The following is a 24349-nucleotide window of genomic DNA, read 5'->3' on the forward strand; positions in this document are numbered from 1 at the left end:
TTTTTCCACTACTACGCTCTTAGCGCTCCAAATGTCCAGTTCCATTTTCTACAGAAAGAGTGTTCAGATCTGCTCAAGCAAAAGTATGGTTTAACTCTGTTAGCTGAATGCACAGAACAGAAAGATGTTTCACCGAATGATTCTGTGTAGTTTATATTTGAAGACATTCCTTTTTCCACTATTACCCTCTTAGCGCTCCGAATCTCCACTTGCATTTTCTACAAAAAGAGTGTTTCATAACTGCTCAATCAAAAATATGTTTTATCTCTGTTAACTGAATTTACAGATCAGAAATAAGTTTCACAGAATGCATCTGTGTAGTTTTTATTTGAAGATATTCTTTTTCCCAATGTAGGCCTCTTAGCGCTTAGCATGTCCAATTGCAGTTTCTACAGAAAGAGTGTTTCAGAACGGCTCAATCAAAAGTAAGGTTCAACTCTGTTAGTTGAATGCACAGAACAGAAAGAATTTTCACAGAATGCTACTGTGTAGTTTATATTTAAATATATTCCTTTTTCCACTATTACCATCTTAGCGCTCCGAATCTCCACTTGCATTTTCTACAAAAAGAGTGTTTCATAACTGCTCAATCAAAAATATGTTTTATCTCTGTTAACTGAATTTACAGATCAGAAATAAGTTTCACAGAATGCATCTGTGTAGTTTTTATTTGAAGATATTCTTTTTCCCAATGTAGGCCTCTTAGCGCTTAGCATGTCCAATTGCAGTTTCTACAGAAAGAGTGTTTCAGAACGGCTCAATCAAAAGTAAGGTTCAACTCTGTTAGTTGAATGCACAGAACAGAAAGAATTTTCACAGAATGCTACTGTGTAGTTTATATTTGAATATATTCCTTTTTCCACTATTACCCTCTTAGCGCTCCGAATGTCCACTTGCATTTTCTACAGAAAGAGTGTTCAGAACTGCGCAATCAAAAGTATGGTTTAACTCTGTTAGCTTAATGAACATATCAGAAATAAGTTTCACACAATGCTTCTGTGTAGTTTTTATTTGAAGATATTATTTTTCCCAATAGAGGCCTCTTAGCGCTCAGAATGTCCAATTGCAGTTTCTACAGAAAGAGTGTTTCAGAAAGGCTCAATCAAATGTAAGGTTCAACTCTGTTAGTTGAATGCACAGAACAGAAAGAAGTTTCATACAATGTTTCTGTGTAGTTTATATTTGAACATATTCTTTTTTCCACTATTACCCACTTAGCGCTACGAATGTCCAGTTGCATTTTCTACAGACAGAGTGTTTCAAAACTTCTCAATCCAAAGTATGGTTTAACTCTGTTAGCTGAATGCTCAGATCAGAAAGAAGTTTCACAGAATGCTTCTGTGTAGTTTATATTTGAATATATTCCTTTTTCCACTACTACTCTCTTAGCGCTACAAATGTCCAGTTGCATTTTCTACAGAAAGAGTGTTCAGATCTGCTCAATCAAAAGTATGGTTTAACTCTGTTAGCTGAATGCACAGATCAGAAAGAATTTTCACAGAATGATTCTGTGTAGTTTATATTTGGAGACATTCCTTTTTCCACTATTACCCTCTTAGCGCTCCGAATCTCCACTTGCATTTTCTACAGAAAGAGTGTTTCAGAACGGCTCAATCAAAACTAAGGTTCAACTCTTTTAGTTGAACAAACAGAACAGAAAGAAGTTTCACACAATTCTTCTGTGTAGTTTTTATTTGTAGACATTCTTTTTCCCAATATAGGCCTCTTAGCGCTCAGAATGTCCAATTGCAGTTTCTACAGAAAGAGTGTTTCAGAACGGCTCAATCAAAAGTAAGGTTCAACTCTGTTAGTTGAATGCACAGAACAGAAAGGAGTTTCATACAATGCTTCTGTGTAGTTTATATTTGAACATATTCTTTTTTCCACTATTACCCACTTAGCGCTACGAATGTCCACTTGCATTTTCTACAGACAGAGTGTTTCAAAACTGCTCAATCAAAAGTATGGTTTAACTCTGTTAGCTGAATGCTCAGATCAGAAAGAAGTTTCACAGAATGCTTCTGTGTAGTTTATATTTGAATATATTCCTTTTTCCACTACTAAGCTCTTAGCGCTCCAAATGTCCAGTTCCATTTTCTACAGAAAGAGTGTTCAGATCTGCTCAATCAAAAGTATGGTTGAACTCTGTTAGCTGAATGCACAGATCAGAAAGAAGTTTCACAGAATGATTCTGTGTAGTTTATATTTGGAGACATTCCTTTTTCCACTATTACCCTCTTAGCGCTCCGAATCTCCACTTGCATTTTCTACAGAAAGAGTGTTTCAGAACGGCTCAATCAAAACTAAGGTTCAACTCTTTTAGTTGAACAAACAGAACAGAAAGAAGTTTCACACAATTCTTCTGTGTAGTTTTTATTTGTAGACATTCTTTTTCCCAATAGAGGCCTCTTAGCGCTCAGAATGTCCAATTGCAGTTTCTACAGAAAGAGTGTTTCAGAACGGCTCAATCAAAAGTAAGGTTCAACTCTGTTAGTTGAATGCACAGAACAGAAAGAAGTTTCATACAATGCTTCTGTGTAGTTTATATTTGAACATATTCTTTTTTCCACTATTACCCACTTAGCGCTACGAATGTCCAGTTGCATTTTCTACAGACAGAGTGTTTCAAAACTGCTCAATCAAAAGTATGGTTTAACTCTGTTAGCTGAATGCTCAGATCAGAAAGAAGTTTCACAGAATGCTTCTGTGTAGTTTATATTTGAATATATTCCTTTTTCCACTACTACGCTCTTAGCGCTCCAAATGTCCAGTTCCATTTTCTACAGAAAGAGTGTTCAGATCTGCTCAATCAAAAGTATGGTTTAACTCTGTTAGCTGAATGCACAGATCAGAAAGAAGTTTCACCGAATGATTCTGTGTAGTTTATATTTGAAGACATTCCTTTTTCCACTATTACCCTCTTAGCGCTCCGAATCTCCACTTGCATTTCCTACAAAAAGATTGTTTCATAACTGCTCAATCAAAAATATGTTTTATTTCTGTTAACTGAATTTACAGATCAGAAATAAGTTTCACAGAATGCATCTGTGTAGTTTTTATTTGAAGATATTCTTTTTCCCAATGTAGGCCTCTTAGCGCTTAGCATGTCCAATTGCAGTTTCTACAGAAAGAGTGTTTCAGAACGGCTCAATCAAAAGTAAGGTTCAACTCTGTTAGTTGAATGCACAGAACAGAAAGAATTTTCACAGAATTCTACTGTGTAGTTTATAATTAAATATATTCCTTTTTCCACTATTACCATCTTAGCGCTCCGAATCTCCACTTGCATTTTCTACAAAAAGAGTGTTTCATAACTGCTCAATCAAAAATATGTTTTATCTCTGTTAACTGAATTTACAGATCAGAAATCAGTTTCACAGAATGCATCTGTGTAGTTTTTATTTGAAGATATTCTTTTTCCCAATGTAGGCCTCTTAGCGCTTAGCATGTCCAATTGCAGTTTCTACAGAAAGAGTGTTTCAGAACGGCTCAATCAAAAGTAAGGTTCAACTCTGTTAGTTGAATGCACAGAACAGAAAGAATTTTCACAGAATGCTACTGTGTAGTTTATATTTGAATATATTCCTTTTTCCACTATTACCCTCTTAGCGCTCCGAATGTCCACTTGCATTTTCTACAGAAAGAGTGTTCAGAACTGCGCAATCAAAAGTATGGTTTAACTCTGTTAGCTTAATGAACATATCAGAAATAAGTTTCACACAATGCTTCTGTGTAGTTTTTATTTGAAGATATTATTTTTCCCAATAGAGGCCTCTTAGCGCTCAGAATGTCCAATTGCAGTTTCTACAGAAAGAGTGTTTCAGAAAGGCTCAATCAAAAGTAAGGTTCAACTCTGTTAGTTGAATGCACAGAACAGAAAGAAGTTTCATACAATGCTTCTGTGTAGTTTATATTTGAACATATTCTTTTTTCCACTATTACCCACTTAGCGCTACGAATGTCCAGTTGCATTTTCTACAGACAGAGTGTTTCAAAACTGCTCAATCAAAAGTATGGTTTAACTCTGTTAGCTGAATGCTCAGATCAGAAAGAAGTTTCACAGAATGCTTCTGTGTAGTTTATATTTGAATATATTCCTTTTTCCACTACTACTCTCTTAGCGCTCCAAATGTCCAGTTGCATTTTCTACAGAAAGAGTGTTCAGATCTGCTCAATCAAAAGTATGGTTTACCTCTGTTAGCTGAATGCACAGATCAGAAAGAAGTTTCACCGAATGATTCTGTGTAGTTTATATTTGGAGACATTCCTTTTTCCACTATTACCCTCTTAGCGCTCCGAATCTCCACTTGCATTTTCTACAGAAAGAGTGTTTCAGAACGGCTCAATCAAAACTAAGGTTCAACTCTTTTAGTTGAACAAACAGAACAGAAGGAAGTTTCACACAATTCTTCTGTGTAGTTTTTATTTGTAGACATTCTTTTTCCCAATATAGGCCTCTTAGCGCTCAGAATGTCCAATTGCAGTTTCTACAGAAAGAGTGTTTCAGAACGGCTCAATCAAAAGTAAGGTTCAACTCTGTTAGTTGAATGCACAGAACAGAAAGAAGTTTCATACAATGCTTGTGTGTAGTTTATATTTGAACATATTCTTTTTTCCACTATTACCCACTTAGCGCTACGAATGTCCAGTTGCATTTTCTACAGACAGAGTGTTTCAAAACTGCTCAACCAAAGTATGGTTTAACTCTGTTAGCTGAATGCTCAGATCAGAAAGAAGTTTCACAGAATGCTTCTGTGTAGTTTATATTTGAATATATTCCTTTTTCCACTACTACTCTCTTAGCGCTCCAAATGTCCAGTTGCATTTTCTACAGAAAGAGTGTTCAGATCTGCTCAATCAAAAGTATGGTTTAAATCTGTTAGCTGAATGCACAGATCAGAAAAAAGTTTCACAGAATGATTCTGTGTAGTTTATATTTGGAGACATTCCTTTTTCCACTATTACCCTCTTAGCGCTCCGAATCTCCACTTGCATTTTCTACAGAAAGAGTGTTTCAGAACGGCTCAATCAAAACTAAGGTTCAACTCTTTTAGTTGAACAAACAGAACAGAAAGAAGTTTCACACAATTCTTCTGTGTAGTTTTTATTTGTAGACATTCTTTTTCCCAATATAGGCCTCTTAGCGCTCAGAATGTCCAATTGCAGTTTCTACAGAAAGAGTGTTTCAGAACGGCTCAATCAAAAGTAAGGTTCAACTCTGTTAGTTGAATGCACAGAACAGAAAGAAGTTTCATACAATGCCTCTGTGTAGTTTATATTTGAACATATTCTTTTTTCCACTATTACCCACTTAGCGCTACGAATGTCCAGTTGCATTTTCTACAGACAGAGTGTTTCAAAACTGCTCAATCAAAAGTATGGTTTAACTCTGTTAGCTGAATGCTCAGATCAGAAAGAAGTTTCACAGAATGCTTCTGTGTAGTTTGTATTTGAATATATTCCTTTTTCCACTTCTACGCTCTTAGCGCTCCAAATGTCCAGTTGCATTTTCTACAGAAAGAGTGTTCAGATCTGCTCAATCAAAAGTATGGTTTAACTCTGTTAGCTGAATGCACAGATCAGAAAGAAGTTTCACCGAATGATTCTGTGTAGTTTATATTTGAAGACATTCCTTTTTCCACTATTACCCTCTTAGCGCTCCGAATCTCCACTTCCATTTTCTACAAAAAGAGTGTTTCATAACTGCTCAATCAAAAATATGTTTTATCTCTGTTAACTGAATTTACAGATCAGAAATAAGTTTCACAGAATGCATCTGTGTAGTTTTTATTTGAAGATATTCTTTTTCCCAATGTAGGCCTCTTAGCGCTTAGCATGTCCAATTGCAGTTTCTTCAGAAAGAGTGTTTCAGAACGGCTCAATCAAAAGTAAGGTTCAACTCTGTTAGTTGAATGCACAGAACAGAAAGAATTTTCACAGAATGCTACTGTGTAGTTTATATTTAAATATATTCCTTTTTCCACTATAACCATATTAGCGCTCCGAATCTCCACTTGCATTTTCTACAAAAAGAGTGTTTCATAACTGCTCAATCAAAAATATGTTTTATCTCTGTTAACTGAATTTACAGATCAGAAATAAGTTTCACAGAATGCATCTGTGTAGTTTTTATTTGAAGATATTCTTTTTCCCAATGTAGGCCTCTTAGCGCTTAGCATGTCCAATTGCAGTTTCTACAGAAAGAGTGTTTCAGAACGGCTCAATCAAAAGTAAGGTTCAACTCTGTTAGTTGAATGCACAGAACAGAAAGAATTTTCACAGAATGCTACTGTGTAGTTTATATTTAAATATATTCCTTTTTCCACTATTACCCTCTTAGCGCTCCGAATGTCCACTTGCATTTTCTACAGAAAGAGTGTTCAGAACTGCGCAATCAAAAGTATGGTTTAACTCTGTTAGCTTAATGAACATATCAGAAATAAGTTTCACACAATGCTTCTGTGTAGTTTTTATTTGAAGATATTATTTTTCCCAATAGAGGCCTCTTAGCGCTCAGAATGTCCAATTGCAGTTTCTACAGAAAGAGTGTTTCAGAAAGGCTCAATCAAATGTAAGGTTCAACTCTGTTAGTTGAATGCACAGAACAGAAAGAAGTTTCACACAATGCTTCTGTGTAGTTTATATTTGAACATATTCTTTTTTCCACTATTACCCACTTAGCGCTACGAATGTCCAGTTGCATTTTCTACAGACAGAGTGTTTCAAAACTGCTCAATCAAAAGTATGGTTTAACTCTGTTAGCTGAATGCTCAGATCAGAAAGAAGTTTCACAGAATGCTTCTGTGTAGTTTATATTTGAATATATTCCTTTTTCCACTACTACTCTCTTAGCGCTCCAAATGTCCAGTTGCATTTTCTACAGAAAGAGTGTTCAGATCTGTTCAATCAAAAGTATGGTTTACCTCTGTTAGCTGAATGCACAGATCAGAAAGAAGTTTCACCGAATGATTCTGTGTAGTTTATATTTGGAGACATTCCTTTTTCCACTATTACCCTCTTAGCGCTCCGAATCTCCACTTGCATTTTCTACAGAAAGAGTGTTTCAGAACGGCTCAATCAAAACTAAGGTTCAACTCTTTTAGTTGAACAAACAGAACAGAAGGAAGTTTCACACAATTCTTCTGTGTAGTTTTTATTTGTAGACATTCTTTTTCCCAATATAGGCCTCTTAGCGCTCAGAATGTCCAATTGCAGTTTCTACAGAAAGAGTGTTTCAGAACGGCTCAATCAAAAGTAAGGTTCAACTCTGTTAGTTGAATGCACAGAACAGAAAGAAGTTTCATACAATGCTTGTGTGTAGTTTATATTTGAACATATTCTATTTTCCACTATTACCCACTTAGCGCTACGAATGTCCAGTTGCATTTTCTACAGACAGAGTGTTTCAAAACTGCTCAACCAAAGTATGGTTTAAGTCTGTTAGCTGAATGCTCAGATCAGAAAGAAGTTTCACAGAATGCTTCTGTGTAGTTTATATTTGAATATATTCCTTTTTCCACTACTACTCTCTTAGCGCTCCAAATGTCCAGTTGCATTTTCTACAGAAAGAGTGTTCAGATCTGCTCAATCAAAAGTATGGTTTAACTCTGTTAGCTGAATGCACAGATCAGAAAGAAGTTTCACAGAATGATTCTGTGTAGTTTATATTTGGAGACATTCCTTTTTCCACTGTTACCCTCTTAGCGCTCCGAATCTCCACTTGCATTTTCTACAGAAAGAGTGTTTCAGAACGGCTCAATCAAAACTAAGGTTCAACTCTTTTAGTTGAACAAACAGAACAGAAAGAAGTTTCACACAATTCTTCTGTGTAGTTTTTATTTGTAGACATTCTTTTTCCCAATATAGGCCTCTTAGCGCTCAGAATGTCCAATTGCAGTTTCTACAGAAAGAGTGTTTCAGAACGGCTCAATCAAAAGTAAGGTTCAACTCTGTTAGTTGAATGCACAGAACAGAAAGAAGTTTCATACAATGCCTCTGTGTAGTTTATATTTGAACATATTTTTTTTCCACTATTACCCACTTAGCGCTACGAATGTCCAGTTGCATTTTCTACAGACAGAGTGTTTCAAAACTGCTCAATCAAAAGTATGGTTTAACTCTGTTAGCTGAATGCTCAGATCAGAAAGAAGTTTCACAGAATGCTTCTGTGTAGTTTATATTTGAATATATTCCTTTTTCCACTTCTACGCTCTTAGCGCTCCAAATGTCCAGTTGCATTTTCTACAGAAAGAGTGTTCAGATCTGCTCAATCAAAAGTATGGTTTAACTCTGTTAGCTGAATGCACAGATCAGAAAGAAGTTTCACCGAATGATTCTGTGTAGTTTATATTTGAAGACATTCCTTTTTCCACTATTACCCTCTTAGCGCTCCGAATCTCCACTTCCATTTTCTACAAAAAGAGTGTTTCATAACTGCTCAATCAAAAATATGTTTTATCTCTGTTAACTGAATTTACAGATCAGAAATAAGTTTCACAGAATGCATCTGTGTAGTTTTTATTTGAAGATATTCTTTTTCCCAATGTAGGCCTCTAAGCGCTTAGCATGTCCAATTGCAGTTTCTTCAGAAAGAGTGTTTCAGAACGGCTCAATCAAAAGTAAGGTTCAACTCTGTTAGTTGAATGCACAGAACAGAAAGAATTTTCACAGAATGCTACTGTGTAGTTTATATTTAAATATATTCCTTTTTCCACTATTACCATCTTAGCGCTCCGAATCTCCACTTGCATTTTCTACAAAAAGAGTGTTTCATAACTGCTCAATCAAAAATATGTTTTATCTCTGTTAACTGAATTTACAGATCAGAAATAAGTTTCACAGAATGCATCTGTGTAGTTTTTATTTGAAGATATTCTTTTTCCCAATGTAGGCCTCTTAGCGCTTAGCATGTGCAATTGCAGTTTCTACAGAAAGAGTGTTTCAGAACGGCTCAATCAAAAGTAAGGTTCAACTCTGTTAGTTGAATGCACAGAACAGAAAGAATTTTCACAGAATGCTACTGTGTAGTTTATATTTAAATATATTCCTTTTTCCACTATTACCCTCTTAGCGCTCCGAATGTCCACTTGCATTTTCTACAGAAAGAGTGTTCAGAACTGCGCAATCAAAAGTATGGTTTAACTCTGTTAGCTTAATTAACATATCAGAAATAAGTTTCACACAATGCTTCTGTGTAGTTTTTATTTGAAGATATTATTTTTCCCAATAGAGGCCTCTTAGCGCTCAGAATGTCCAATTGCAGTTTCTACAGAAAGAGTGTTTCAGAAAGGCTCAATCAAAAGTAAGGTTCAACTCTGTTAGTTGAATGCACAGAACAGAAAGAAGTTTCATACAATGCTTCTGTGTAGTTTATATTTGAACATATTCTTTGTTCCACTATTACCCACTTAGCGCTACGAATGTCCAGTTGCATTTTCTACAGACAGAGTGTTTCAAAACTGCTCAATCAAAAGTATGGTTTAACTCTGTTAGCTGAATGCTCAGATCAGAAAGAAGTTTCACAGAATGCTTCTGTGTAGTTTATATTTGAATATATTCCTTTTTCCACTACTACTCTCTTAGCGCTCCAAATGTCCAGTTGCATTTTCTACAGAAAGAGTGTTCAGATCTGCTCAATCAAAAGTATGGTTTAACTCTGTTAGCTGAATGCACAGATCAGAAAGAAGTTTCACAGAATGATTCTGTGTAGTTTATATTTGGAGACATTCCTTTTTCCACTATTACCCTCTTAGCGCTCCGAATCTCCACTTGCATTTTCTACAGAAAGAGTGTTTCAGAACCGCTCAATCAAAACTAAGGTTCAACTCTTTTAGTTGAACAAACAGAAGAGAAAGAAGTTTCACACAATTCTTCTGTGTAGTTTTTATTTGTAGACATTCTTTTTCCCAATATAGGCCTCTTAGCGCTCAGAATGTCCAATTGCAGTTTCTACAGAAAGAGTGTTTCAGAACGGCTCAATCAAAAGTAAGGTTCAACTCTGTTAGTTGAATGCACAGAACAGAAAGAAGTTTCATACAATGCCTCTGTGTAGTTTATATTTGAACATATTCTTTTTTCCACTATTACCCACTTAGCGCTACGAATGTCCAGTTGCATTTTCTACAGACAGAGTGTTTCAAAACTGCTCAATCAAAAGTATGGTTTAACTCTGTTAGCTGAATGCTCAGATCAGAAAGAAGTTTCACAGAATGCTTCTGTGTAGTTTATATTTGAATATATTCCTTTTTCCACTTCTACGCTCTTAGCGCTCCAAATGTCCAGTTGCATTTTCTACAGAAAGAGTGTTCAGATCTGCTCAATCAAAAGTATGGTTTAACTCTGTTAGCTGAATGCACAGATCAGAAAGAAGTTTCACCGAATGATACTGTGTAGTTTATATTTGAAGACATTCCTTTTTCCACTATTACCCACTTAGCGCTCCGAATCTCCACTTCCATTTTCTACAAAAAGAGTGTTTCATAACTGCTCAATCAAAAATATGTTTTATCTCTGTTAACTGAATTTACAGATCAGAAATAAGTTTCACAGAATGCATCTGTGTAGTTTTTATTTGAAGATATTCTTTTTCCCAATGTAGGCCTCTTAGCGCTTAGCATGTCCAATTGCAGTTTCTTCAGAAAGAGTGTTTCATAACGGCTCAATCAAAAGTAAGGTTCAACTCTGTTAGTTGAATGCACAGAACAGAAAGAATTTTCACAGAATGCTACTGTGTAGTTTATATTTAAATATATTCCTTTTTCCACTATAACCATATTAGCGCTCCGAATCTCCACTTGCATTTTCTACAAAAAGAGTGTTTCATAACTGATCAATCAAAAATATGTTTTATCTCTGTTAACTGAATTTACAGATCAGAAATAAGTTTCACAGAATGCATCTGTGTAGTTTTTATTTGAAGATATTCTTTTTCCCAATGTAGGCCTCTTAGCGCTTAGCATGTCCAATTGCAGTTTCTACAGAAAGAGTGTTTCAGAACGGCTCAATCAAAAGTAAGGTTCAACTCTGTTAGTTGAATGCACAGAACAGAAAGAATTTTCACAGAATGCTACTGTGTAGTTTATATTTAAATATATTCCTTTTTCCACTATTACCCTCTTAGCGCTCCGAATGTCCACTTGCATTTTCTACAGAAAGAGTGTTCAGAACTGCGCAATCAAAAGTATGGTTTAACTCTGTTAGCTTAATGAACATATCAGAAATAAGTTTCACACAATGCTTCTGTGTAGTTTTTATTTGAAGATATTATTTTTCCCAATAGAGGCCTCTTAGCGCTCAGAATGTCCAATTGCAGTTTCTACAGAAAGAGTGTTTCAGAAAGGCTCAATCAAAAGTAAGGTTCAACTCTGTTAGTTGAATGCACAGAACAGAAAGAAGTTTCACACAATGCTTCTGTGTAGTTTATATTTGAACATATTCTTTTTTCCACTATTACCCACTTAGCGCTACGAATGTCCAGTTGCATTTTCTACAGACAGAGTGTTTCAAAACTGCTCAATCAAAAGTATGGTTTAACTCTGTTAGCTGAATGCTCAGATCAGAAAGAAGTTTCACAGAATGCTTCTGTGTAGTTTATATTTGAATATATTCCTTTTTCCACTACTACTCTCTTAGCGCTCCAAATGTCCAGTTGCATTTTCTACAGAAAGAGTGTTCAGATCTGCTCAATCAAAAGTATGGTTTAACTCTGTTAGCTGAATGCACAGATCAGAAAGACGTTTCACAGAATGATTCTGTGCAGTTTATATTTGGAGACATTCCTTTTTCCACTATTACCCTCTTAGCGCTCCGAATCTCCCCTTGCATTTTCTACAGAAAGAGTGTTTCAGAACGGCTCAATCAAAACTAAGGTTCAACTCTTTTAGTTGAACAAACAGAACAGAAAGAAGTTTCACACAATTCTTCTGTGTAGTTTTTATTTGTAGACATTCTTTTTCCCAATATAGGCCTCTTAGCGCTCAGAATGTCCAATTGCAGTTTCTACAGAAAGAGTGTTTCAGAACGGCTCAATCAAAAGTAAGGTTCAACTCTGTTAGTTGAATGCACAGAACAGAAAGAAGTTTCATACAATGCTTCTGTGTAGTTTATATTTGAACATATTCTTTTTTCCACTATTACCCACTTAGCGCTACGAATGTCCAGTTGCATTTTCTACAGACAGAGTGTTTCAAAACTGCTCAATCAAAAGTATGGTTTAACTCTGTTAGCTGAATGCTCAGATCAGAAAGAAGTTTCACAGAATGCTTCTGTGTAGTTTATATTTGAATATATTCCTTTTTCCACTACTACGCTCTTAGCGCTCCAAATGTCCAGTTGCATTTTCTACAGAAAGAGTGTTCAGATCTGCTCAATCAAAAGTATGGTTTAACTCTGTTAGCTGAATGCACAGATCAGAAAGAAGTTTCACCGAATGATTCTGTGTAGTTTATATTTGAAGACATTCCTTTTTCCACTATTACCCTCTTAGCGCTCCGAATCTCCACTTGCATTTTCTACAAAAAGAGTGTTTCATAACTGCTCAATCAAAAATATGTTTTATCTCTGTTAACTGAATTTACAGATCAAAATATGGTTCACAGAATACATCTGTGTAGTTTTTATTTGAAGATATTCTTTTTCCCAATGTAGGCCTCTTAGCGCTTAGCATGTCCAGTTGCAGTTTCTACAGAAAGAGTGTTTCAGAACGGCTCAATCAAAAGTAAGGTTCAACTCTGTTAGTTGAATGCACAGAACAGAAAGAATTTTCACAGAATGCTACTGTGTAGTTTATATTTGAATATATTCCTTATTCCACTATTACCCTCTTAGCGCTCCGAATGTCCACATGCATTTTCTACAGAAAGAGTGTTCAGAACTGCGCAATCAAAAGTATGGTTTAACTCTGTTAGCTTAATGAACATATCAGAAATAAGTTTCACACAATGCTTCTGTGTAGTTTTTATTTGAAGATATTATTTTTCCCAATATAGGCCTCTTAGCGCTCAGAATGTCCAATTGCAGTTTCTAAAGAAAGAGTGTTTCAGAAAGGCTCAATCAAAAGTAAGGTTCAACTCTGTTAGTTGAATGCACAGAACAGAAAGAAGTTTCATACAATGCTTCTGAGTAGTTTATATTTGAACATATTCTTTTTTCCACTATTACCCACTTAGCGCTACGAATTTCCAGTTGCATTTCCTACAGACGGAGTGTTTCAAAACTGCTCAATCAAAAGTATGGTTTAACTCTGTTAGCTGAATGCTCAGATCAGAAAGAAGTTTCACAGAATGCTTCTGTGTAGTTTATATTTGAATATATTCCTTTTTCCACTACTACTCTCTTAGCGCTCCAAATGTCCAGTTGCATTTTCTACAGAAAGAGTGTTCACATCTGCTCAATCAAAAGTATGGTTTAACTCTGTTAGCTGAATGCACAGATCAGAAAGAAGTTTCACAGAATGTTTCTGTGTAGTTTATATTTGGAGACATTCCTTTTTCCACTATTACCCTCTTAGCGCTCCGAATCTCCACTTGCATTTTCTATAGAAAGGGTGTTTCAGAACGGCTCAATCAAAACTAAGGTTCAACTCTTTTAGTTGAACAAACAGAACAGAAAGAAGTTTCACACAATTCTCCTGTGTAGTTTTTATTTGTAGACATTCTTTTTCCCAATATAGGCCTTCTAGCGCTCAGAATGTCCAATTGCAGTTTCTACAGAAAGAGTGTTTCAGAACGGCTCTATCAAAACTATGGTTCAACTCTTTTAGTTGAACAAACAGAACAGAAAGAAGTTTCACACAATTCTTCTGTGTAGTTTTTATTTGTAGACATTCTTTTTCCCAATATAGGCCTCTTAGCACTCAGAATGTCCAATTGCAGTTTCTACAGAAAGAGTGTTTCAGAACGGCTCAATCAAAAGTAAGGTTCAACTCTGTTAGTTGAATGCACAGAACAGAAAGAAGTTTCATACAATTCTTCTGTGTAGTTTATATTTGAACATATTCTTTTTTCCACTATTACCCACTTAGCGCTACGAATGTCCAGTTGCATTTTCTACAGACAGAGTGTTTCAAAACTGCTCAATCAAAAGTATGGTTTAACTCTGTTAGCTAAATGCTCAGATCAGAAAGAAGTTTCACAGAATGCTTCTGTGTAGTTTATATTTGAATATATTCCTTTTTCCACTACTACTCTCTTAGCGCTCCAAATGTCCAGTTGCATTTTCTACAGAAAGAGTGTTCAGATCTGCTCAATCAAAAGTATGGTTTAACTCTGTTAGCTGAATGCACAGATCAGAAAGAAGTTTCACAGAATGATTCTGTGTAGTTTATATTTGGAGACATTCCTTTTTCCACTATTAACCTCTTAGCGCTCCGAATCTCCACTTGCATTTTCTACAGAAAGAGTGTTTCAGAACGGCTCAATCAAAACTAAGGTTCAAATGTTTTAGTTGAACAAACAGAACAGAAAGAAGTTTCACACAATTCTTCTGTGTAGTTTTTATTTGTAGACATTCTTTTTCCCAATATAGGCCTCTTAGCGCTCAGAATGTCCAATTGCAGTTTCTACAGAAAGAGTGTTTCAGAACGGCTCAATCAAAAGTAAGGTTCAACTCTGTTAGTTGAATGCACAGAACAGAAAGAAGTTTCATACAATGCTTCTGTGTAGTTTATATTTGAACATATTCTTTTTTCCACTATTACCCACTTAGCGCTACGAATGTCCAGTTGCATTTTCTACAGACAGAGTGTTTCAAAACTGCTCAATCAAAAGTATGGTTTAACTCTGTTAGCTGAATGCTCAGATCAGAAAGAAGTTTCACAGAATGCTTCTGTGTAGTTTATATTTGAATATATTCCTTTTTCCACTACTACATTCTTAGCGCTCCAAATGTCCAGTTGCATTTTCTACAGAAAGAGTGTTCAGATCTGCTCAATCAAAGGTATGGTGTAACCCTGTTAGCTGAATGCACAGATCAGAAAGAAGTTTCACCGAATGATTCTGTGTAGTTTATATTTGAAGACATTCCTTTTTCCACTATTACCCTCTTAGCGCTCCGAATCTCCACTTGCATTTTCTACAGAAAGAGTGTTTCATAACTGCTCAATCAAAAATATGTTTTATCTCTGTTAACTGAATTTACAGATCAGAAATAAGTTTCACAGAATGCATCTGTGTAGTTTTTATTTGAAGATATTCTTTTTCCCAATGTAGGCCTCTTAGCGCTTAGCATGTCCAATTGCAGTTTCTACAGAAAGAGTGTTTCAGAACGGCTCAATCAAAAGTAAGGTTCAACTCTGTTAGTTGAATGCACAGAACAGAAAGAATTTTCACAGAATGCTATTGTGTAGTTTATATTTGAATATACTCCTTTTTCCACTATTACCCTCTTAGCGCTCCGAATGTCCACTTGCATTTTCTACAAAAAGAGTGTTCAGAACTGCGCAATCAAAAGTATGGTTTAACTCTGTTAGCTTAATGAACATATCAGAAATAAGTTTCACACAATGCTTCTGTGTAGTTTTTATATGAAGATATTATTTTTCCCAATAGAGGCCTCTTAGCGCTCAGAATGTCCAATTGCAGTTACTACAGAAAGAGTGTTTCAGAAAGGCTCAATCAAAAGTAAGGTTCAACTCTGTTAGTTGAATGCACAGAACAGAAAGAAGTTTCATACAATGCTTCTGTGTAGTTTATATTTGAACATATTCTTTTTTCCACTATTACCCACTTAGCGCTACGAATGTCCAGTTGCATTTTCTACAGACAGAGTGTTTCAAAACTGCTCAATCAAAAGTATGGTTTAACTATGTTAGCTGAATGCTCAGATCAGAAAGAAGTTTCACAGAATGCTTCGGTGTAGTTTATATTTGAATATATTAATTTTTCCACTACTACTCTCTTAGCGCTCTAAATGTCCAGTTGCATTTTCTACAGAAAGAGTGTTCAGATCTGCTGAATCAAAAGTATGGTTTAACTCTGTAAGCTGAATGCACAGATCAGAAAGAAGTTTCGCAGAATGATTCTGTGTAGTTTATATTTGGAGACATTCCTTTTTCCACTATTACCCTCTTAGCGCTCCGAATCTCCACTTGCATTTTCTACAGAAAGAGTGTTTCAGAACGGCTCAATCAAAACTAAGGTTCAACTCTTTTAGTTGAACAAACAGAACAGAAAGAAGTTTCACACAATTCTTCTGTGTAGTTTTTATTTGTAGACATTCTTTTTCCCAATATAGGCCTCCTAGCGCTCAGAATGTCCAATTGCAGTTTCTACAGAAAGAGTGTTTCAGAACGGCTCAATCAAAAGTAAGGTTCAACTCTGTTAGTTGAATGCACAGAACAGAAAGAAGTTTCATACAATGCTTCTGTGTAGTTTATATTTGAACATATTCTTTTTTCCACTATTACCCACTTAGCGCTACGAATGTCCAGTTGCATTTTCTACAGACAGAGTGTTTCAAAACTGCTCAACCAAAGGTATGGTTTAACTCTGTTAGCTGAATGCTCAGATCAGAAAGAAGTTTCACAGAATGCTTCTGTGTAGTTTATATTTGAATATATTCCTTTTTCCACTACTACGCTCTTAGCGCTCCAAATGTCCAGTTGCATTTTCTACAGAAAGAGTGTTCAGATCTGCTGAATCAAAAGTATGGTTTAACTCTGTTAGCTGAATGCACAGATCAGAAAGAAGTTTCACAGAATGAATCTGTGTAGTTTATATTTGGAGACTTTCCTTTTTCCACTATTACCCTCTTAGCGCTCCGAATCTCCACTTGCATTTTGTACAGAAAGAGTGTTTCAGAACGGCTCAATCAAAACTAAGGTTCAACTCTTTTAGATGAACAAACAGAACAGAAAGAAGTTTCACACAATACTTCTGTGTAGTTTTTATTTGTAGACATTCTTTTTCCCAATATAGGCCTCTTTGCGCTCAGAATGTCCAATTGCAGTTTCTACAGAAAGAGTGTTTCAGAACGGCTCAATCAAAGGTAAGGTTCAACTCTGTTAGTTGAATGCACAGAACAGAAAGAAGTTTCATACAATGCTTCTGTGTAGTTTATATTTGAACATATTCTTTTTTCCACTATTACCCACTTAGCGCTACGAATGTCCAGTTGCATTTTCTACAGACAGAGTGTTTCAAAACTGCTCAATCAAAAGTATGGTTTAACTCTGTTAGCTGAATGCTCAGATCAGAAAGAAGTTTCACAGAATGCTTCTGTGTAGTTTATATTTGAATATATTCCTTTTTCCACTACTACGCTCTTAGCGCTCCAAATGTCCAGTTGCATTTTCTACAGAAAGAGTGTTCAGATCTGCTCAATCAAAAGTATGGTTTAACTCTGTTAGCTGAATGCACAGATCAGAAAGAAGTTTCACCGAATGATTCTGTGTAGTTTATATTTGAAGACATTCCTTTTTCCACTATTGCCCCCTTAGCGCTCCGAATCTCCACTTGCATTTTCTACAAAAAGAGTGTTTCATAACTGCTCAATCAAAAATATGTTTTATCTCTGTTAACTGAATTTACAGATCAGAAATAAGTTTCACAGAATGCATCTGTGTAGTTTTTATTTGAAGATATTCTTTTTCCCAATGTAGGCCTCTTAGCCCTTAGCATGTCCAATTGCAGTTTCTACAGAAAGAGTGTTTCAGAACGGCTCAATCAAAAGTAAGGTTCAACTCTGTTAGTTGAATGCACAGAACAGAAAGAATTTTCACAGAATGCTACTGTGTAGTTTATATTTGAATATATTCCTTTTTCCACTATTACCCTATTAGCGCTCCGAATGTCCACTTGCATTTTCTACAGAAAGAGTGTTTAGAACTGCGCAATCAAAAGTATGGTTTAAATCTGTTAGCTTAATGAACATATCAGAAATAAGTTTCACACAATGCTTCTGTGTAGTTTTTATTTGAAGATATTATTTTTCCCAATAGAGGCCTCTTAGCGCTCAGAATGTCCAATTGCAGTTTCTACAGAAAGAGTGTTTCAGAAAGGCTCAATCAAAAGTAAGGTTCAACTCTGTAAGTTGAATGCAGAGAACAGAAAGAAGTTTCATACAATGATTCTGTGTAGTTTATATTTGAACATATTCTTTTTTCCACTATTACCCACTTAGCGCTACGAATGTCCAGTTGCATTTTCTACAGACAGAGTGTTTCAAAACTGCTCATTCAAAAGTATGGTTTAACTCTGTTAGCTGAATGCTCAGATCAGAAAGAAGTTTCACAGAATGCTTCTGTGTAGTTTATATTTGAATATATTCCTTTTTCCACTACTACTCTCTTAGCGCTCCAAATGTCCGGTTGCATTTTCTACAGAAAGAGTGTTCAGATCTGCTCAATCAAAAGTATGGTTTAACTCTGTTAGCTGAATGCACAGATCAGAAAGAAGTTTCACAGAATGTTTCCGTGTAGTTTATATTTGGAGACATTCCTTTTTCCACTATTACCCTCTTAGCGCTCCGAATCTCCACTTGCATTTTCTATAGAAAGGGTGTTTCAGAACGGCTCAATCAAAACTAAGGTTCAACTCTTTTAGTTGAACAAACAGAACAGAAAGAAGTTTCACACAATTCTCCTGTGTAGTTTTTATTTGTAGACATTCTTTTTCCCAATATAGGCCTTCTAGCGCTCAGAATGTCCAATTGCAGTTTCTACAGAAAGAGTGTTTCAGAACGGCTCTATCAAAACTATGGTTCAACTCTTTTAGTTGAACAAACAGAACAGAAAGAAGTTTCACACAATTCTTCTGTGTAGTTTTTATTTGTAGACATTCTTTTTCCCAATATAGGCCTCTTAGCGCTCAGAATGTCCAATTGCAGTTTCTACAGAAAGAGTGTTTCAGAACGGCTCAATCAAAAGTAAGGTTCAACTCTGTTAGTTGAATGCACAGAACAGAAAGAAGTTTCATACAATGCTTCTGTGTAGTTTATATTTGAACATATTCTTTTTTCCACTATTACCCACTTAGCGCTACGAATGTCCAGTTGCATTTTCTACAGACAGAGTGTTTCAAAACTGCTCAATCAAAAGTATGGTTTAACTCTGTTAGCTAAATGCTCAGATCAGAAAGAAGTTTCACAGAATGCTTCTGTGTAGTTTATATTTGAATATATTCCTTTTTCCACTACTACTCTCTTAGCGCTCCAAATGTCCAGTTGCATTTTCTACAGAAAGAGTGTTCAGATCTGCTCAATCAAAAGTATGGTTTAACTCTGTTAGCTGAATGCACAGATCAGAAAGAAGTTTCACAGAATGATTCTGTGTAGTTTATATTTGGAGACATTCCTTTTTCCACTATTAACCTCTTAGCGCTCCGAATCTCCACTTGCATTTTCTACAGAAAGAGTGTTTCAGAACGGCTCAATCAAAACTAAGGTTCAAATGTTTTAGTTGAACAAACAGAACAGAAAGAAGTTTCACACAATTCTTCTGTGTAGTTTTTATTTGTAGACATTCTTTTTCCCAATATAGGCCTCTTAGCGCTCAGAATGTCCAATTGCAGTTTCTACAGAAAGAGTGTTTCAGAACGGCTCAATCAAAAGTAAGGTTCAACTCTGTTAGTTGAATGCACAGAACAGAAAGAAGTTTCATACAATGCTTCTGTGTAGTTTATATTTGAACATATTCTTTTTTCCACTATCACCCACTTAGCGCTACGAATGTCCAGTTGCATTTTCTACAGACAGAGTGTTTCAAAACTGCTCAATCAAAAGTATGGTTTAACTCTGTTAGCTGAATGCTCAGATCAGAAAGAAGTTTCACAGAATGCTTCTGTGTAGTTTATATTTGAATATATTCCTTTTTCCACTACTACATTCTTAGCGCTCCAAATGTCCAGTTGCATTTTCTACAGAAAGAGTGTTCAGATCTGCTCAATCAAAGGTATGGTGTAACCCTGTTAGCTGAATGCACAGATCAGAAAGAAGTTTCACCGAATGATTCTGTGTAGTTTATATTTGAAAACATTCCTTTTTCCAATATTACCCTCTTAGCGCTCCGAATCTCCACTTGCATTTTCTACAGAAAGAGTGTTTCATAACTGCTCAATCAAAAATATGTTTTATCTCTGTTAACTGAATTTACAGATCAGAAATAAGTTTCACAGAATGCATCTGTGTAGTTTTTATTTGAAGATATTCTTTTTCCCAATGTAGGCCTCTTAGCGCTTAGCATGTCCAATTGCAGTTTCTACAGAAAGAGTGTTTCAGAACGGCTCAATCAAAAGTAAGGTTCAACTCTGTTAGTTGAATGCACAGAACAGAAAGAATTTTCACAGAATGCTATTGTGTAGTTTATATTTGAATATACTCCTTTTTCCACTATTACCCTCTTAGCGCTCCGAATGTCCACTTGCATTTTCTACAGAAAGAATGTTCAGAACTGCGCAATCAAAAGTATGGTTTAACTCTGTTAGCTTAATGAACATATCAGAAATAAGTTTCACACAATGCTTCTGTGTAGTTTTTATATGAAGATATTATTTTTCCCAATAGAGGCCTCTTAGCGCTCAGAATGTCCAATTGCAGTTACTACAGAAAGAGTGTTTCAGAAAGGCTCAATCAAAAGTAAGGTTCAACTCTGTTAGTTGAATGCACAGAACAGAAAGAAGTTTCATACAATGCTTCTGTGTAGTTTATATTTGAACATATTCTTTTTTCCACTATTACCCACTTAGCGCTACGAATGTCCAGTTGCATTTTCTACAGACAGAGTGTTTCAAAACTGCTCAATCAAAAGTATGGTTTAACTATGTTAGCTGAATGCTCAGATCAGAAAGAAGTTTCACAGAATGCTTCGGTGTAGTTTATATTTGAATATATTAATTTTTCCACTACTACTCTCTTAGCGCTCTAAATGTCCAGTTGCATTTTCTACAGAAAGAGTGTTCAGATCTGCTGAATCAAAAGTATGGTTTAACTCTGTAAGCTGAATGCACAGATCAGAAAGAAGTTTCGCAGAATGATTCTGTGTAGTTTATATTTGGAGACATTCCTTTTTCCACTATTACCCTCTTAGCGCTCCGAATCTCCACTTGCATTTTCTACAGAAAGAGTGTTTCAGAACGGCTCAATCAAAACTAAGGTTCAACTCTTTTAGTTGAACAAACAGAACAGAAAGAAGTTTCACACAATTCTTCTGTGTAGTTTTTATTTGTAGACATTCTTTTTCCCAATATAGGCCTCCTAGCGCTCAGAATGTCCAATTGCAGTTTCTACAGAAAGAGTGTTTCAGAACGGCTCAATCAAAAGTAAGGTTCAACTCTGTTAGTTGAATGCACAGAACAGAAAGAAGTTTCATACAATGCTTCTGTGTAGTTTATATTTGAACATATTCTTTTTTCCACTATTACCCACTTAGCGCTACGAATGTCCAGTTGCATTTTCTACAGACAGAGTGTTTCAAAACTGCTCAACCAAAGGTATGGTTTAACTCTGTTAGCTGAATGCTCAGATCAGAAAGAAGTTTCACAGAATGCTTCTGTGTAGTTTATATTTGAATATATTCCTTTTTCCACTACTACGCTCTTAGCGCTCCAAATGTCCAGTTGCATTTTCTACAGAAAGAGTGTTCAGATCTGCTGAATCAAAAGTATGGTTTAACTCTGTTAGCTGGATGCACAGATCAGAAAGAAGTTTCACAGAATGAATCTGTGTAGTTTATATTTGGAGACTTTCCTTTTTCCACTATTACCCTCTTAGCGCTCCGAATCTCCACTTGCATTTTGTACAGAAAGAGTGTTTCAGAACGGCTCAATCAAAACTAAGGTTCAACTCTTTTAGATGAACAAACAGAACAGAAAGAAGTTTCACACAATACTTCTGTGTAGTTTTTATTTGTAGACATTCTTTTTCCCAATATAGGCCTCTTTGCGCTCAGAATGTCCAATTGCAGTTTCTACAGAAAGAGTGTTTCAGAACGGCTCAATCAAAGGTAAGGTTCAACTCTGTTAGTTGAATGCACAGAACAGAAAGAAGTTTCATACAATGCTTCTGTGTAGTTTATATTTGAACATATTCTTTTTTCCACTATTACCCACTTAGCGCTACGAATGTCCAGTTGCATTTTCTACAGACAGAGTGTTTCAAAACTGCTCAATCAAAAGTATGGTTTAACTCTGTTAGCTGAATGCTCAGATCAGAAAGAAGTTTCACAGAATGCTTCTGTGTAGTTTATATTTGAATATATTCCTTTTTCCACTACTACGCTCTTAGCGCTCCAAATGTCCAGTTGCATTTTCTACAGAAAGAGTGTTCAGATCTGCTCAATCAAAAGTATGGTTTAACTCTGTTAGCTGAATGCACAGATCAGAAAGAAGTTTCACCGAATGATTCTGTGTAGTTTATATTTGAAGACATTCCTTTTTCCACTATTGCCCCATTAGCGCTCCGAATCTCCACTTGCATTTTCTACAAAAAGAGTGTTTCATAACTGCTCAATCAAAAATATGTTTTATCTCTGTTAACTGAATTTACAGATCAGAAATAAGTTTCACAGAATGCATCTGTGTAGTTTTTATTTGAAGATATTCTTTTTCCCAATGTAGGCCTCTTAGCCCTTAGCATGTCCAATTGCAGTTTCTACAGAAAGAGTGTTTCAGAACGGCTCAATCAAAAGTAAGGTTCAACTCTGTTAGTTGAATGCACAGAACAGAAAGAATTTTCACAGAATGCTACTGTGTAGTTTATATTTGAATATATTCCTTTTTCCACTATTACCCTATTAGCGCTCCGAATGTCCACTTGCATTTTCTACAGAAAGAGTGTTTAGAACTGCGCAATCAAAAGTATGGTTTAAATCTGTTAGCTTAATGAACATATCAGAAATAAGTTTCACACAATGCTTCTGTGTAGTTTTTATTTGAAGATATTATTTTTCCCAATAGAGGCCTCTTAGCGCTCAGAATGTCCAATTGCAGTTTCTACAGAAAGAGTGTTTCAGAAAGGCTCAATCAAAAGTAAGGTTCAACTCTGTAAGTTGAATGCAGAGAACAGAAAGAAGTTTCATACAATGATTCTGTGTAGTTTATATTTGAACATATTCTTTTTTCCACTATTACCCACTTAGCGCTACGAATGTCCAGTTGCATTTTCTACAGACAGAGTGTTTCAAAACTGCTCATTCAAAAGTATGGTTTAACTCTGTTAGCTGAATGCTCAGATCAGAAAGAAGTTTCACAGAATGCTTCTGTGTAGTTTATATTTGAATATATTCCTTTTTCCACTACTACTCTCTTAGCGCTCCAAATGTCCGGTTGCATTTTCTACAGAAAGAGTGTTCAGATCTGCTCAATCAAAAGTATGGTTTAACTCTGTTAGCTGAATGCACAAATCAGAAAGAAGTTTCACAGAATGATTCTGTGAAGTTTATATTTGGAGACATTCCTTTTTCCACTATTACCCTCTTAGTGCTTCGAATCTCCACTTGCATTTTCTACAGAAAGAGTGTTTCAGAACGGCTCAATCAAAACTAAGGTTCAACTCTTTTAGTTGAACGAACAGAACAGAAAGAAGTTTCACACAATTCTTCTGTGTAGTTTTTATTTGTAGACATTCTTTTTCCCAATATAGGCCTCTTAGCGCTCAGAATGTCCAATTGCAGTTTCTACAGAAAGAGGATTTCAGAACGGCTCAATCAACAGTAAGGTTCAACTCTGTTAGTTGAATGCACAGAACAGAAAGAAGTTTCATACAATGCTTCTGTGTAGTTTATATTTGAACATATTCTTTTTCCACTATTACCCACTTAGCGCTACGAATGTCCAGTTGCATTTTCTACAGACAGAGTGTCTCAAAACTGCTCAATCAAAAGTATGGTTTAACTCTGTTAGCTGAATGCTCAGATCAGAAAGATGTTTCACAGAATGCTTCGTGTAGTTTATATTTGAATATATTCCTTTTTCCACTACTACGCTCTTAGCGCTCCAAATGTCCAGTTGCATTTTCTACAGAAAGAGTGTTCAGATCTGCTCAATCAAAGGTATGGTTGAACTCTGTTAGCTGAATGCACAGATCAGAAAGAAGTTTCACGAATGATTCTGTGTAGTTTATATTTGAAGACATTCCTTTTTCCACTATTACCCTCTTAGCGCTCCGAATCTCCACTTGCATTTTCTACAAAAAGAGTGTTTCATAACTGCTCAATCAAAAATATGTTTATCTCTGTTAACTGAATTTACAGATCAGAAATAAGTTTCACAAAATGCATCTGTGTAGTTTTTATTTGAAGATATTATTTTTCCCAATGTAGGCCTCTTAGCGCTTAGCATGTCCAATTGCAGTTTCTACAGAAAGAGTGTTTCAGAACGGCTCAATCAAAAGTAAGGTTCAACTCTGTTAGTTGAGTACA

This window comes from Symphalangus syndactylus, chromosome 17 (genome assembly GCF_028878055.3).
Source record: "Symphalangus syndactylus isolate Jambi chromosome 17, NHGRI_mSymSyn1-v2.1_pri, whole genome shotgun sequence".
In the NCBI taxonomy this organism is placed as follows: Eukaryota; Metazoa; Chordata; class Mammalia; order Primates; family Hylobatidae; genus Symphalangus; species Symphalangus syndactylus.